At 37.9% G+C, this 13,837-nt stretch overlaps 1 long non-coding RNA gene across 1 annotated transcript in view; it reads left to right on the forward strand.

Annotated features, from left to right (window-relative positions):
- LOC138355737 (uncharacterized) overlaps positions 1–10,579 on the forward strand; it is a 14,616-nt gene extending 4,037 nt beyond the window's left edge. The window contains exons 2-4 of the long non-coding RNA XR_011224021.1: positions 3,484–3,596; positions 8,314–8,433; positions 9,954–10,579. This is a non-coding gene — a long non-coding RNA (uncharacterized lncRNA). The remainder of the gene's footprint in view (positions 1–3,483; positions 3,597–8,313; positions 8,434–9,953) is intronic.
- The last annotated feature ends 3,258 nt before the right edge of the window (positions 10,580–13,837 follow it).

The raw sequence follows: 13,837 nt of genomic DNA on the forward strand, positions 1-13,837 counted from the left end.
ATATTTACTCCCTTCAAACTGCTTCCTTCCAGCTTTGTTTCTTGCCATGTTTCATACTTTGTCAACACTTTTTCTTCCTCGGACACTCCATATTCTCCCACGTATATTTTGGCTTCTCTCTTACTGTATCCTCAAATCTCTTAAATATTGTCTTCACCAGCCTGTCATCATTCGTTCATTCACCATGTCTAAACCATCACAGTATGCACTTTTTAATTTTGCTGTTTATTAACTTTTGCATTCAATGTCTTCATTATATTTTAAGTACACTCTCGACCTATCAGGCTTGAACCACTTCATTCCTGGTCCAACCTTCCACATAACCACTTAGCTTAGGATAGCCTGGTTTTGCAGGCAGATTCCTGGATGATATTCATAGACCTCAAGGACATGTTCTGGCATGTTCCTATTCATACATCCAAGGTTCCAGGACTGGTAATGGTTTCAAGGTTCTGCCCTTCAGCTTGCATCTGGCTCCTCGGATCTTTGGCAGGTTAGTGTAGGTGGTTGCGACTGATAAGGCTTTTGGGGGGGTTCAAGTTCTGGCATATTCAATGACTGGCTGGTTTGGGCTCTCAGTCTGTTTGCATGTCACCTATCCAAAGATCTGGTTCTTTCCCAGCTTGTCAGGTTTGGGTTCCTAGTAAACTGGCAGAAGTCCCAATTGGTTCCATTGAGCTTCATTTAAGATTCTTGATAGGCATATCTTTCTCTACCTCCTACAGCTCTGTTCATAAGAACATAAAAATAAAGGTAACTGCAGGAGGCCTATTGGCCCATACAAGGCAGCTCCTTCATACTCCACCTGCATACTCGTCAGCTGGTCGAACGTTTGTGCAGGAGCTTGCTCACGGTTTTGCTCTGGGCACTTCCAATTCCACCTGTTTCTCCACCACTGGAACCATCAACTTCTGACCCTCAGCCCCCCCTTAGTCATCTTTTGCTTGCTTCGCTAGCTTCCTCTTTGGTCTTTTGGGGGGTTCGGTTGTGTGGCGCCATCCACCCCTGTTGCTCAATGTGTTCATTGATACCTTGGATTTGGGTTGGGACTTTGTGACCAGTATGCACTAGGCCTCTAAAGGTTGATGGTTAGGCTTGCTGTCATGCTCACAGCATGGTATGTGAGTACTGTGTATGGCAGTGTGGTAAGCTTTGCAAGTAATCTTCCAAGCTCTGACCTCTGGCTCCATTCAGACTGCTCCCTGGTGGTTCATTTGCTGAATTACCAGAGGTTGCTTCTGTTGTAACCTCTTGGAGCTGGACACTTCAGGCAGCTAGGCTTCTCGTTTCTCAAAGTTTGGTTCTGTGTAATTTACGTGTGGGGTGTCTCCAAGATTCTTGTGGACATTATCTCACTTATGGCCTATTTCCTTAGTCATAAGGAATTTAACAATTCCTTACTGGTATTGTTCCAATATTGGAATTCCATTGTTATTTAGGAACAACAACAAAAATGTGTCATGTTAATTTGAGCATACTATCAAAGATGTATCCTTCTGTTGGCTCTGAGAAGCATTTGGTCATCCCAAGGTGGACCTCTTCGTGTCAGCTTGGAATTGGCGGGTCCTTCTAGCTTGGCTCTGTTCCCCAATGGTGAGGCGCTCACAGTGGATGCCTTTTGGCTGGACTGGTAGATGTGGGGGGTTTATCTACCACTTTTTCCCCAGTTCAGTTGTATCTCCAGGTACTATCCAAGCTGGAGTTGTACTCGGGCATGGTGATCCTTCTGGCATTTTGGTACCTATGTGCCACCACTTCTGCTTCAGGGTTCTGCTTCAACTGTTGGTTGACCCAGTTTACTTAGTCACTATTTCCAAGGCATATTTGTCCCAGGTCGTCATTAAAGCTAGCCAACCTGCAATCTACCCTTGGGCTCATGACGTTTGTAAGTTTGTGGCTACCATTTTTGCTAATGTCATGACTGATATTTGGGCTTGAGTTTTGGAGACCAAACAAGGTCTTGGCGGCTTGGTATCTGATTACTCATCCTGGTCTCATTCGAGCAAGTTTTATATTTCCTTCTTTGTTGTTCATTAGCTTCAGAGAACCCCCCCCCCCCCAAAGGACTCCTCCCAAAAAACCAGCATTGTATATAATGGAACGCCCATTTCTTTGTCAGCCCTGGTGACTCCCTGTCTCTCCTTCCCATCCTGCTAGATACATTAGTTTGTGGTCCATCAGCTCGGGACTGTGTGGTCGCCAGCCTGGAGGCCAGGAGCTCCAGGGACATCACCTGTTGACTGCTCTGCATGCTGGAGGGGGGGGGGGGGGTTGTACCCAGTTTAAAGTGAACAATTTCATCTTAAGTGAATCGTGTATGCGTAGGCTGTTTCAGTGCTTCATTTCACGAACCATTCCATTATCTGTATTCTTTCTTACTTTTCCAATGAGGGTCATCGTAACAATCCCCCTGCTCGCTGTGCTCTTTGAGGGGGGCTAATTCTGGCTAGGGTCCCCGATAGGCCAAGAGGACTTCTGTGACCATTACTTAGTAATAGGAAGCTATCTCAGCAATTCAGCATCAGGAAGCCACTGAGGCTTTCCCAGAAGGGAACATTTCAATACATTCAGTGGATTAATTTTTTATCTTTAAGTATCATGCAAAACCTATTTTGTTCTGGAAACCTCATATTTGAACAGTGCTAAGAGTGTCCCCAAAAAGCTTGGCATTCAATTCAAGTTCAGAAGATATTTTACATGATAATGGTTCATACTGCAAAAGCCTCATTTGGCCTTGTCTAAAATACAGTACAGTTCTCTCACATCTAGCATAGCACTTATTATAAAAATTCTTGAAACATTTCAAATGATCAATTAATCTGATCAAACATCTAAGCTTATCAATAATCTCCCAACAAAACAACAATCTCCCTAACGAGAGAATTTCCATAGTTCTTGATCTCAGGAACTTTTAATTTCTCCTAACTCTGTGATAAGATGATAATTACATCACAACATCTTCTGACCATTGCTGTCTTAAAAATTCAAGGGTGGAATGCTGTTCTGTCTTAATTCTTCCCATTTCAGTCATCTTGTGACAAATTACCACCCTATATCTTCCTCTATACATTTGAACACTGGTCATTAAAAAAATTTACTTTTATTTATTTTCCCTTTTCTTAGATTTATTGAATAGATTTTCTTATTACGATACCTTACTTAAGACATCTATCCTGGTTATGCTTGGTTGAGTGGGCAACTTTGATTTTGCAATAACCAGTTATATTAATATGACATAGCTGCCAATTTCTTTTGTAACATGGTAAATATGTTTGTGATGTTTCACCATGTTCATTTGTCAGCGGTATTAGTTTGTATATGTTCCTGTAAACTTACCTTTCTCATGTACCTTTGAGACATTTTTAGGGTTTAACTACTACTCCTTTCATAATGTACAGTGTCCGCCTTTGATTTCATGACACAAATTTTTATACACTTTACTAAGTATATTTAAATGATTTGAGGTATTTTCTTTGGTTTCAGGACAAATATCAAAGAACCTTAGCTGATCGCGAAAATGTAAGAATTCGTTTGGAGAAACAGATTATTGAAGCCAAACAGTTTGGCATCCAAGGATTCTGCAAAGACCTTTAGAGGTGAGGGACAAGACTCTTGTACCATCCTTTGTAAGATGAAGCAGCCATTGGAGTTTTATGGAAGCTTAACAAAATTTGTTGTTTTGCGTGTGCATTTCCAGCTCGTGTGAAGTGAGAAAATTCAGATGATAATTAAGTAAGGCATGTTTGCAGTATGGTATGGAATTAATATTGATTATGAACATAGACTACATTATTATATTGTCTTGTGATAACTGTTCATTTGTTTTTCTTTGGTTATATTTTTTAATTATTACAAAAATTTAATTTGCATAACATAAATGGTGTGAGGATATTGCTGATTTAGTATTTCTTAAAGGATATGTTTGTGAATGAAAAAAAGATTTATATAAAGGGATTTTTTAACAACAATATTGTACTTCTATTTTCTAGTTTTATTCATTCAATATCACTACTTACTTTTCCTCTATTGTGGGAAGAGAGGAGGCATCTTATAGAAGAAAGGGAATTAATACAATGAATCAAGAATTTTAGCATTTAGTAGGAAGACATCTGGGAAAATAGGTCTCCAACCCCTTTAGTGCAGGAGATGATAGGTTGATTGGTCTCCAACCCCGTTAGTGCAGGAGATGAGAGGTTGATTGGTCTCCAACCCCTTTAGTGCAGGAGATGAGAGGTTGGTTGGTCTCCAGCCCCTTTAGTGCAGGAGATGAGAGGTTGATTGGTCTCCAACCCCTTTAGTGCAGGAGGTGAGAGGTTGGTTGGTCTCCAACCCCTTTAGTGCAGGAGGTGAGAGGTTGGTTGGTCTCCAACCCCTTTAGTGCAGGAGGTGAGAGGTTGATTGGTCTCCAACCCCTTTAGTGCAGGAGGTGAGAGGTTGGTTGGTCTCCAACCCCTTTAGTGCAGGAGATGAGAGGTTGGTTGGTCTCCAACCCCTTTAGTGCAGGAGATGAGAGGTTGATTGGTCTCCAACCCCTTTAGTGCAGGAGATGAGAGGTTGATTGGTCTCCAACCCCTTTAGTGCAGGAGGTGAGAGGTTGGTTGGTCTCCAACCCCTTTAGTGCAGGAGGTGAGAGGTTGATTGGTCTCCAACCCCTTTAGTGCAGGAGATGAGAGGTTGATTGGTCTCCAACCCCTTTAGTGCAGGAGATGAGAGGTTGATTGGTCTCCAACCCCTTTAGTGCAGGAGATGAGAGGTTGATTGCACTACACAGTGAGGTCATTGGGGTTGCCAGGTCTCTGATAATTTAAGTGCTTTACTTACAATTAATTACTTGCTTTTTTTCTGGGGGGCTGGTGGGTCTTATTATAGTTTAGAATTCTCTGTGTTCTTTATACTATCATTTCCTATCAAAATATTGGCATGGTTAAATAACTGAAGTATCTAATTTATAATGTGATCTCTTAACTGGACATGAATATCGAGAAAAGGACAAATCCTGTGGTGTTTTTCTTCGTCTGTTGCATGTGTATTCATTGTACAGTATTATATTGAATTATATCATTTGATCAGGCATTTCGTATGTTTACTGTTTATTTAACACTTTCACTCGTTAACGACGCGGCATCAAAAATTTAGTAGACGAGTGTTTGGTAATGCCGCAGTATGACGTCATAAATGAAAAAATTTGGCCTGCTTTCGACTTGGCTGCGGAAGGGGCGCGTTGCGGTTTTGGACATTATATGCATATACTCCTGTAACGAATTTCATTGCAAATACATTGATACCAAAATGAAAGGCCTAGGACAAGAATTGAATTGACCAAAGTGAAAAAAGAGTGTACGCATTTTATTGCTCTTGCGCACTCCCGGGTAACACCATCTCACTTTCTCTGTTTGTTGCAGGTGGTACACCGGGCTTTTGGACTACATGCATTTAATAAAGTAGAGAATTCTATTGCGAACACATTGATATCAAATTGAAAAACCTAGGACGAGAATTGAGATGACAAAGTTGAAAAGAGTATACGCTTTTCAGTATTACCGCTTGCTTCCGTGGAATGCCAGGCACACCTTGGGGTGGCGCGGCGCTCTCTTGCCCAGAGCGCGAAAGTGTTAAATTTCCTTAAATGAGCATGCGGATGCTGCTGCTATGAAGGCTATCTGCACTTGTCCTATTTCCCGCAAAAGCGTTCCTTATTCTAACGTTAACAAAGTCATTCATTCGTCAATCAGTGCCCATTGGCAGGGTCATTGGTCTTCTGTTGCTGGTAATAAACTGCGTGCTCTTGAGTGTAGATTGTCCGTTTGGCCTTCCTCCTACCACCATAACTGGCAGTGAGAAATGGTTCTGGTGAGGTTACATATTGACCATACATGTTTAACTCTCAAACACTTAATGGAGCGACGCCCTGCTCCTTATTGTCCGAACTGTTTTGTTCCTCTTACAGTCGTGCACATCCTTGTTGAATGTCCTGACTTTCAGGACGTGCGTGTTTTTTTTTTTTTTTTTTTTTTTTTTTTTTTTTTTTTTTTTTTTTTTTTGCTGCCTGACTATCCCTAGCGACTTTTGAATATCCTGCAACTTTGATGGTGCTTCAGTCTTCCTGGTACGGCACCACCTTTTGATAATTACTCACTTGTTCAGTTAAAAGAAAAGTAGTTTACTGTATTTGAATAAAAAGATTTGCCTTAATTTTGAAGCATTTATGTCGAGTGATATTAGACAAGGCCAAATTAATGTAATTTTTTGTATCAACATTGTCATTCATTTTAATGATTCTTAAATATTTTTATTTAATCACCTCTGATTCTTCTCTTCTCAAAGCTAAATAAATTTGATTGAAATGGGCTTCATATAATTTATTTGGCAATATTCGTTCTCACATATGATGAACAAAACTGTATGCAGTATTTCAATACAGGGCATAATAGTGAATTGTGTATTGAGAACAGCTTCTCTGATAGAAATGAAAGATTTCTCCACAAAGCCTCTAATAATATTGGCTTTCTTTACAGCTTCAGTGGACTACTTGACTTTATATCATTTAACTATCACTAGGTTTTTTTTCTTCATTAACTTTTCAACACCTGTGTAGTTCATACAGTGACTTGCCTTTTCACTTTCATTCCTGATTTATTCCTTCAAATTTATCAGCATTAAAACTCCTCTGCCATTACACACACAAATCACAATAGCGGGATGCATCAAATGAACAATATCGTGACAGCCCTTGTGGATTCGTTCCTCTGCCATTCATTACCCCAATTTACTAAGGCGTAAATTTGACTTGTAATCTGTCAAACTATTTTTGTTGTAACTTTGCATCCAAGTTTAGCGTTAACAGCAAATTTTGATATTGTACAACATGTCCATTATCAGTACATACATAAATGAAGAAAAAACTGGTCCAAGACTGATGCTGTGGCACTCCACTTTGTAACATGCATTCAACATAACACACTTCCATTTAGAATTAAACATTGCTCGCACTGAGGAATCCATACTGATACACAACCATCTGTACCAAGTGACTAGGTTTTATTAAGTAGTAATCCATGAAGAACTATACTATCCAAAAATCCATATATATAGATATAATGCCAGCTGCCTTGTTCTCATTCAACATACTGTAAATTTTATAAAGAAATAAAAAATATTGCTCAAACACAGAAGGATTGTCAGTGTACTGTTTAAGAGATGACATTTATCTAGTAATCTATCTTTCGGTACAAAGTGCATTTAACACTTTCGCTCACCCGGCACGCCACCCCTCAATAGTGCGATATGGGACCCAGGGTGTCACAGGAGCGCGCGTAAATTCTGAAAAGTGTATACTCTCTTCAACTTTGTCACCTTAATTCTCGTCCTACGAGATTAAATTTGGTATCATTGTGTTTGCAATAGAATTCTCTACAGCACTAAATGCATATAAACTCCAAAAGCCCGGCTAATTACCCGCAGCAAACAGAGAAAGTGCGAACGAGTTACCCAGGAGCGCGCAAACGCGATAAAATGTTTTCACTATTTTCACTCTGGTCACCTCAATTTTCGTCCTAGGTCTTTCATTTTGGTCTCAATGGGTTCGCAATAGAATTCTCTAGAGGAACATTAGCATATAAAATATATAACCTGGTCACGCTCCAACCGCTGACGAGTTGAAGACAGGCCACGCGTTAGCCGGGAGTGAGCGCTCAGACGCCTTCCAGCTACACTCCCAATTCCCTCCCTTTTCAAGCCTTTCTTTCGCAATTTTCTTCCTGGAAGGGCCTTGTTCATGATCACTATCCATCGTGGAGTAAGGGTAGATAGTTTCTAAAGCCGCAGTAAGAAATATAGCCACGGAAAATAGCCGAAATGTTCACACGGTTGAGATGCGAGGAGAGGCGACATTGGTCACAACAGTGGAGCGAAAACAATGGGCCCACGGCATGTGCCAAGCCACCTGAGGGCCACGAGGCTCAACAAAGAAAATGGGAAGACATCGGTGCACATTTTAAAACCAGTCCCAAAAAATCGGATAAAAACCTGATTTTTGGCGATTATTTAAAGTGGATGACGCAATGCTGCGTCATCCCCGGTATTACCGACAGTAAACGGATGACGCAATGCTGCGTCATGCCCGGGCGAAAGTGTTAATAAGAGTTGCTTGAATGTTACCGTAAGTCATCATTGAATTTTGTTGCCATGTTTATGAAAGAATAAAACATACTCTCACTAATTCATGTTAATAAATATATCATTGCATCTCCTCATTGGAAATTTATGTACATCTTGTGCTGTATTAATAAGTATATCATCATTTTTAAATTTCAGGTATCAGATGTGTTTCGTAAAGCAATTGAGAGTGTTCCAGCAGAGAAGTTAGAAAATGAGAACTCTGATCTTAAAAATTTACATGATGGTCTAGTGATGACAGAAACCCAGCTATTAACAGTGAGTCTTTATTTGACTACTTTGTTTGAAGCTCTTAACATTTTGCTTTACTGTATATTTCAATAACTTTAAAAAAAACATTGCTTTGTCTGCATCTAACCATTTTTAATCAATTAACACTATATATCTTGTCAATTACTGAATGGGTAAATAGTTTGGACACCCTGACTCTTGGCTAATGGATGATTCAAGCTAACAGATTCCTTGTTCATTTTATTGGTATACGCTACATAATCTCCTTGGCTTGGTGCCTTCTTTTGATAGTTTCTTGCTTCATTGGGTATACCTTCCAATATATGTATACACTCATAATATATTTATAGCTACATGTTACATTGATTTAAAAAATTATGCTGCTTTATGTAATCTGATACTTTTATTGTTTGAGGTGATTGTTGTTTTGCTACAATAAGGGAGTAGAGAGGCAAAACACAAGCTACTGTTGTTTTTTTTGTAGTTTATACGCTAAATATTCTGTCAATTTACCCATAAAGGTTAGTTATCGATGAATACCCGCCAAACACACACCGAAACTACGACGTTGGTACAACGTTCGAACAAGTATTAACACCTCCTAACCAGTTATAATAACCAATATACCAAGTTGTAACAACGTTCTAATACGTCATAAACACGTTAAGCCAAGATGTAACAACTTTATTTCAAGTTGTAACAAGCGGAAAATAGAGACAGTTTCGGTTTGTGTTTCCAGGGTATTGATCCCCAGGCCAATGTGGTTATCATCATTTGTGTATTTTAGTTTTATGCAATGTGTTCATATGGTTATGATACAGAGTGGCACTTTTGATAGCCACTATTTCAGAGTAAAAGACAGTGGTTGAAGGGGGGAGAGTTGGACCACTAGCACTGCTAATCTGAACTTTATTTGATAATTTCTTCAGTTTCTAATTTAGTGGGATAGGAAGGCATCTAACCCACTGTTCATTCACCATTGATACTCTACGAGGCTTTACCATGGTGTAACAAGCACCAACGTGCAAAGCAAATTATTCACAGCAGTCTCCCACAGCTTCACAAGATTAGGGGTTATCATGAAATATGGTAATCTTTAGAAATATATTAATTAACGTTATAAAAGGAAAGAGGTGTTGATGTATTTTGATCATGCATGTCTGCCATGGCTGAGGTCTACTTTAGTTCCTCTTGAAATAACAGGGCTGCAGGACAAAGTTTTCTTGTTAACTCTGTGTAGTTACAATGAGGCTTATCGCTAATACAAGTCCACACTGTATGGTGATGTTGCCTCACTAGTCTTTTGTTCTATGCCTCGTGCTTGAGTAGGATAGATGTCACAAGAATACACTGTTTGCCAAGTTGGTCTATAATAGAAAAATGCATAATAGCAAATTGAAGAGTAGAATTATGGGGTAAAAATTTAATGTTAATAATGAATACATGTAAATTAATTTACATCATCTTTTACTTTTATACTTTTATAAAGAAAGAATACTTTTAAAGCATAAAATGTCATAAGTGATTATAATTCAATGTATTTTCAGGTTTTTCGACGCCATGGCTTGGTACCCATCACACCACTCGTTGGAGAGAAATTTGACCATCACTGCAAGAGGCCATGTTTGAGCTTCATCTGCCCGAGAAGAACCTGGAACAGTAGGACACATTATTCGTACTGGATGGACGCTTCATTCTCGATGTATTCGATCGGCTCAAGTTGGAGTAGTTAAACATTAGTGTCATGTTTTGTATTGTCAGTTATATGACACACTGTAATTTAATGTTTAAATTTAAAATAAAAATACAAGCATTTCTGAAAGGCAGAGCATTTTTTCTGTGGAAGTGAATGGGGTTTAAATAATTATTGTTGAAAGTGCTATACCTGAATATATGCAATGACTTTCATGGTGGCTAGAAGTGCAACAATACTGTGTTTAGATTTTCTGTGGGGCTTCATATAACTATAACATTGTGTACACAGGTCTCATTTATCATTATGATGTCAACTAATACTCCAAGTCATTGTTTAGTTTTATAAAAATAATTGTCCCTTCTCAGTCACCAGCTAAGGAAGTATGCAGCACTGATGCAAGAGCTCACCATCATTGAACAAGACACATAGTGTGATATACCAGTGTAATAGTCTTCAAAATAAAATGTTTAGTTTGTTGCTCACTAGTTTGGATACACCTGCTGTTTCATTTGAATGAAATAAAGTTCCATTCTCATTATGTTCTGTTTTAAATTTTGCTAAGTCTATATAGAAAATGTTCTTGTTAAGAAAAGCTACACAATGTTCTTGGAACAGAATTCATTCTTTAGTAGAAAATGACCCCCCCCTCTCGTGACCCTTTTCTTTATAGGAGAAAAGGGTTTAAGGAACATTTACTGTAGATTAGTAGTAGTGGACACATTATTTCAGTTTAAAAATGTGAAATGGCAATGTTTGTATTGGAGTTTTGTTAAAGTTTTTGGTGTCAGTCATCTATATTAACAATAAAATATAAATGAAAGGAAATTTTTTGAGTATTGTTCTTCAATTCTCCATGTCTGTAGATGAGGAGTTGACATTGTAAAAATAAAATCGCTAGAAATTTAACTGTTTGAATATGTATAAGTGTCAAAATAAGGATGAGCAGTAATTTTTGCAGACCTATTATTTTATTTAGAGTAATTAGACAGGTTCTGATGTGCTGTACATTCGGTAGCCATTCATTTATTTTGACAAAATTTACCTGTATTTGGTTTAGTGATGAATCTGAGGTCACCAGACTAACAGATAATGGAAGGAAGTTCAGGGATGGGGGGTTCGATCCCATTGTACGGCTTCAATATTTTCTGAAAGAAAAATGTGATTGTTGTAACAAAAAGTAGATAGTTGAACATATTTTAATAAATGGCAAGATCATGACTATATAAAGATAAAGTTGTTACATTAAGAAATGTAATAACCCAAGCAATTTGTACTAGGTAACTTTGTGCCTTGAAGCTACAACATGAATAATAGATTCAGAGTTTGGGAATTGTTGATTACCTGGGACCTGTTGGTGCGGCATGTGGCATACACTTCCTGCAAGTTTCTGGTGGATTTTGGTTTAAATTCTGGGACAATTTTGTAACATTCCTTCACTTTACACATGTGCACCCAGAGGTAATTTGGAATAGATGTCAAATTATTGGTGGATGCCAATTACAGTTTCCAGTATCAGAGGAGTTGGCTGATGAGTACAGAAGAAGAATTGAGCGAGATTATGGAAGAGGCTGACCAGATGAATCTATACCATATAAACGGTATGTAAAGAGTGGCTAGGTGTGGTGATGCACAGACGTAAAAGTAGTAGTAATTTCTTTGGAGTAATTTGTAGAAGTATTTTCTTCAGGGATGGTGAAGGGGCAAGAGCAGTTAATGCCAAAATTAATGAATTCTCTGCATGCATACATACTGAAAGGGAAAGAGGTGTGTGTGTGATTGGAATAAAATGGATGTGATGAGCAGGAAAACACGTACAGTAAAAGTTAATTTATTCAAACTGATTTAGAAATACAATGTCATGTTGGAAAGGAGTTAGGATGGGAAACACAATTTGTGTAAAAGTTAATAGGAGAAATAAAGATATACATGGTAAAATATTAAGTGATGAACTAAGTAGGCAAAGAGTGTACTGGGAAAGGCTCATGAAAGTTATCCAGAGGGGGTGCCAGTCTCTTCTATCTGCTAACTTTCACACACTACCTCTCAGCTTTATTTTTTTCCCCCATGTCTCTCCTCTTCTGCTTCTCTTTATACCTTTCCCCTTTCTTTTACACACACACACAGTGTATATATTATATATATAATATATATATATATATATATATATATATATATATATATATATATATAATAATAATAATGTATATGTATGTATGCACTTCTGAGGCTATGGGTCCCTACAATTGCACCAGAAGTAACTCCCATATTAGGTATATACGTGTATGTGTATTATATAAAATTGTAGTAGGACAAGCAAATACTCGTATGTATTTAGTTAAACTAATTTTTTTTTTCTTTATTTCCTTCGAGACTATGGGACCCCACAATTGCAGGAAAGGTGGTACCCCTAGGATATATATACAGTATGTATGTATGTATATATATTATATATATATATATATATATATATATATATATATATATATATATATATATATATATATATATATATATATATATATATATATATATATATATATATATATATGTCGTACCTAGTAGCCAGAATGCACTTCTCAGCCTACTATGCAAGGCCCGATTTGCCTAATAAGCCAAGTTTTCCTGAATTAATATATTTTCTCTAATTTTGTTCTTATGAAATGATAAAGCTACCCATTTCATTATGTATGAGGTCAATTTTTTTTTTATTGGAGTTAAAGTTAACGTAGATATATGACCGAACCTAACCAACCCTACCTAACCTAACCTAACCTAACCTATCTCTATAGGTTAGGTTCGGTTAGGTAGCCGAAAAAGGTAGGTTAGGTTAGGTTAGGTAGTCGAAAAAACATTAATTCATGAAACTTGGCTAATTGAGCAAATCGGGCCTTGCATAGTAGGCCGAGAAGTGCGTTCTGGCTACTAGGTACGACATATATATATATATATATATATATATATATATATATATATATATATATATATATATATATATATATATATATATATATATATATTTATTAATTAATTAATTTATTTAGGATACATAAGTTTTATATACATATATAAAGTGTGCAGTTGTAGCCTCTTGGTAACTGTTACCATTTGCGAGGGAATTTATATTTATATTTTTTTTATATGCATTTATATGCCCTTCATAATACTGCCTGAAAATTACTAGATAAATCAATAACAATTATTAATTGAATAAAAGATGTAAAGGTAAGGCGAAAACGGTGGGAGAGAAGTTTGAAAGTGATAGTCGAACAGTTTGAGCGGCAGTTGTGAAAGTTGTCAGCCTGGCGGGGGTGACCTGTCACGGGAGGGACACCGCTGAGTATCACTTGTTTACCGTGTCATCCGTGTGTATATACGCTCAAGGTGTGTCCCACTTCGCGCTGAGCGTGCCATTAGTTGACTATAGTGGTGGATTATGTTCTAATGTGTAGTGATTGTGGTTAGTAATTAACTTGATGGGGGGCGCCCTGTATGATTCCCACCCTCGCAAGAGGGTGATTAACCTGTGGCCCAGCACCAATAACTGGATCTTCTCGCCTGTTACGTAAGTATTCCTGGCCATTTGGGTCAACATTCGTATTACATTTAATAAGTGACAAGTGCTTTCGATTGCGAAAAATTCATGTATTTTTTGTTTTTTAAGGTTTCACAGGCTCGATAGTATTTACGTTGCCAGTGTAGTTTCGGTATTTATTTCGAGAGGCAACGGAGCCTATG

This window comes from Procambarus clarkii, chromosome 69 (assembly GCF_040958095.1).
Source record: "Procambarus clarkii isolate CNS0578487 chromosome 69, FALCON_Pclarkii_2.0, whole genome shotgun sequence".
NCBI lineage: Eukaryota > Metazoa > Arthropoda > Malacostraca > Decapoda > Cambaridae > Procambarus > Procambarus clarkii.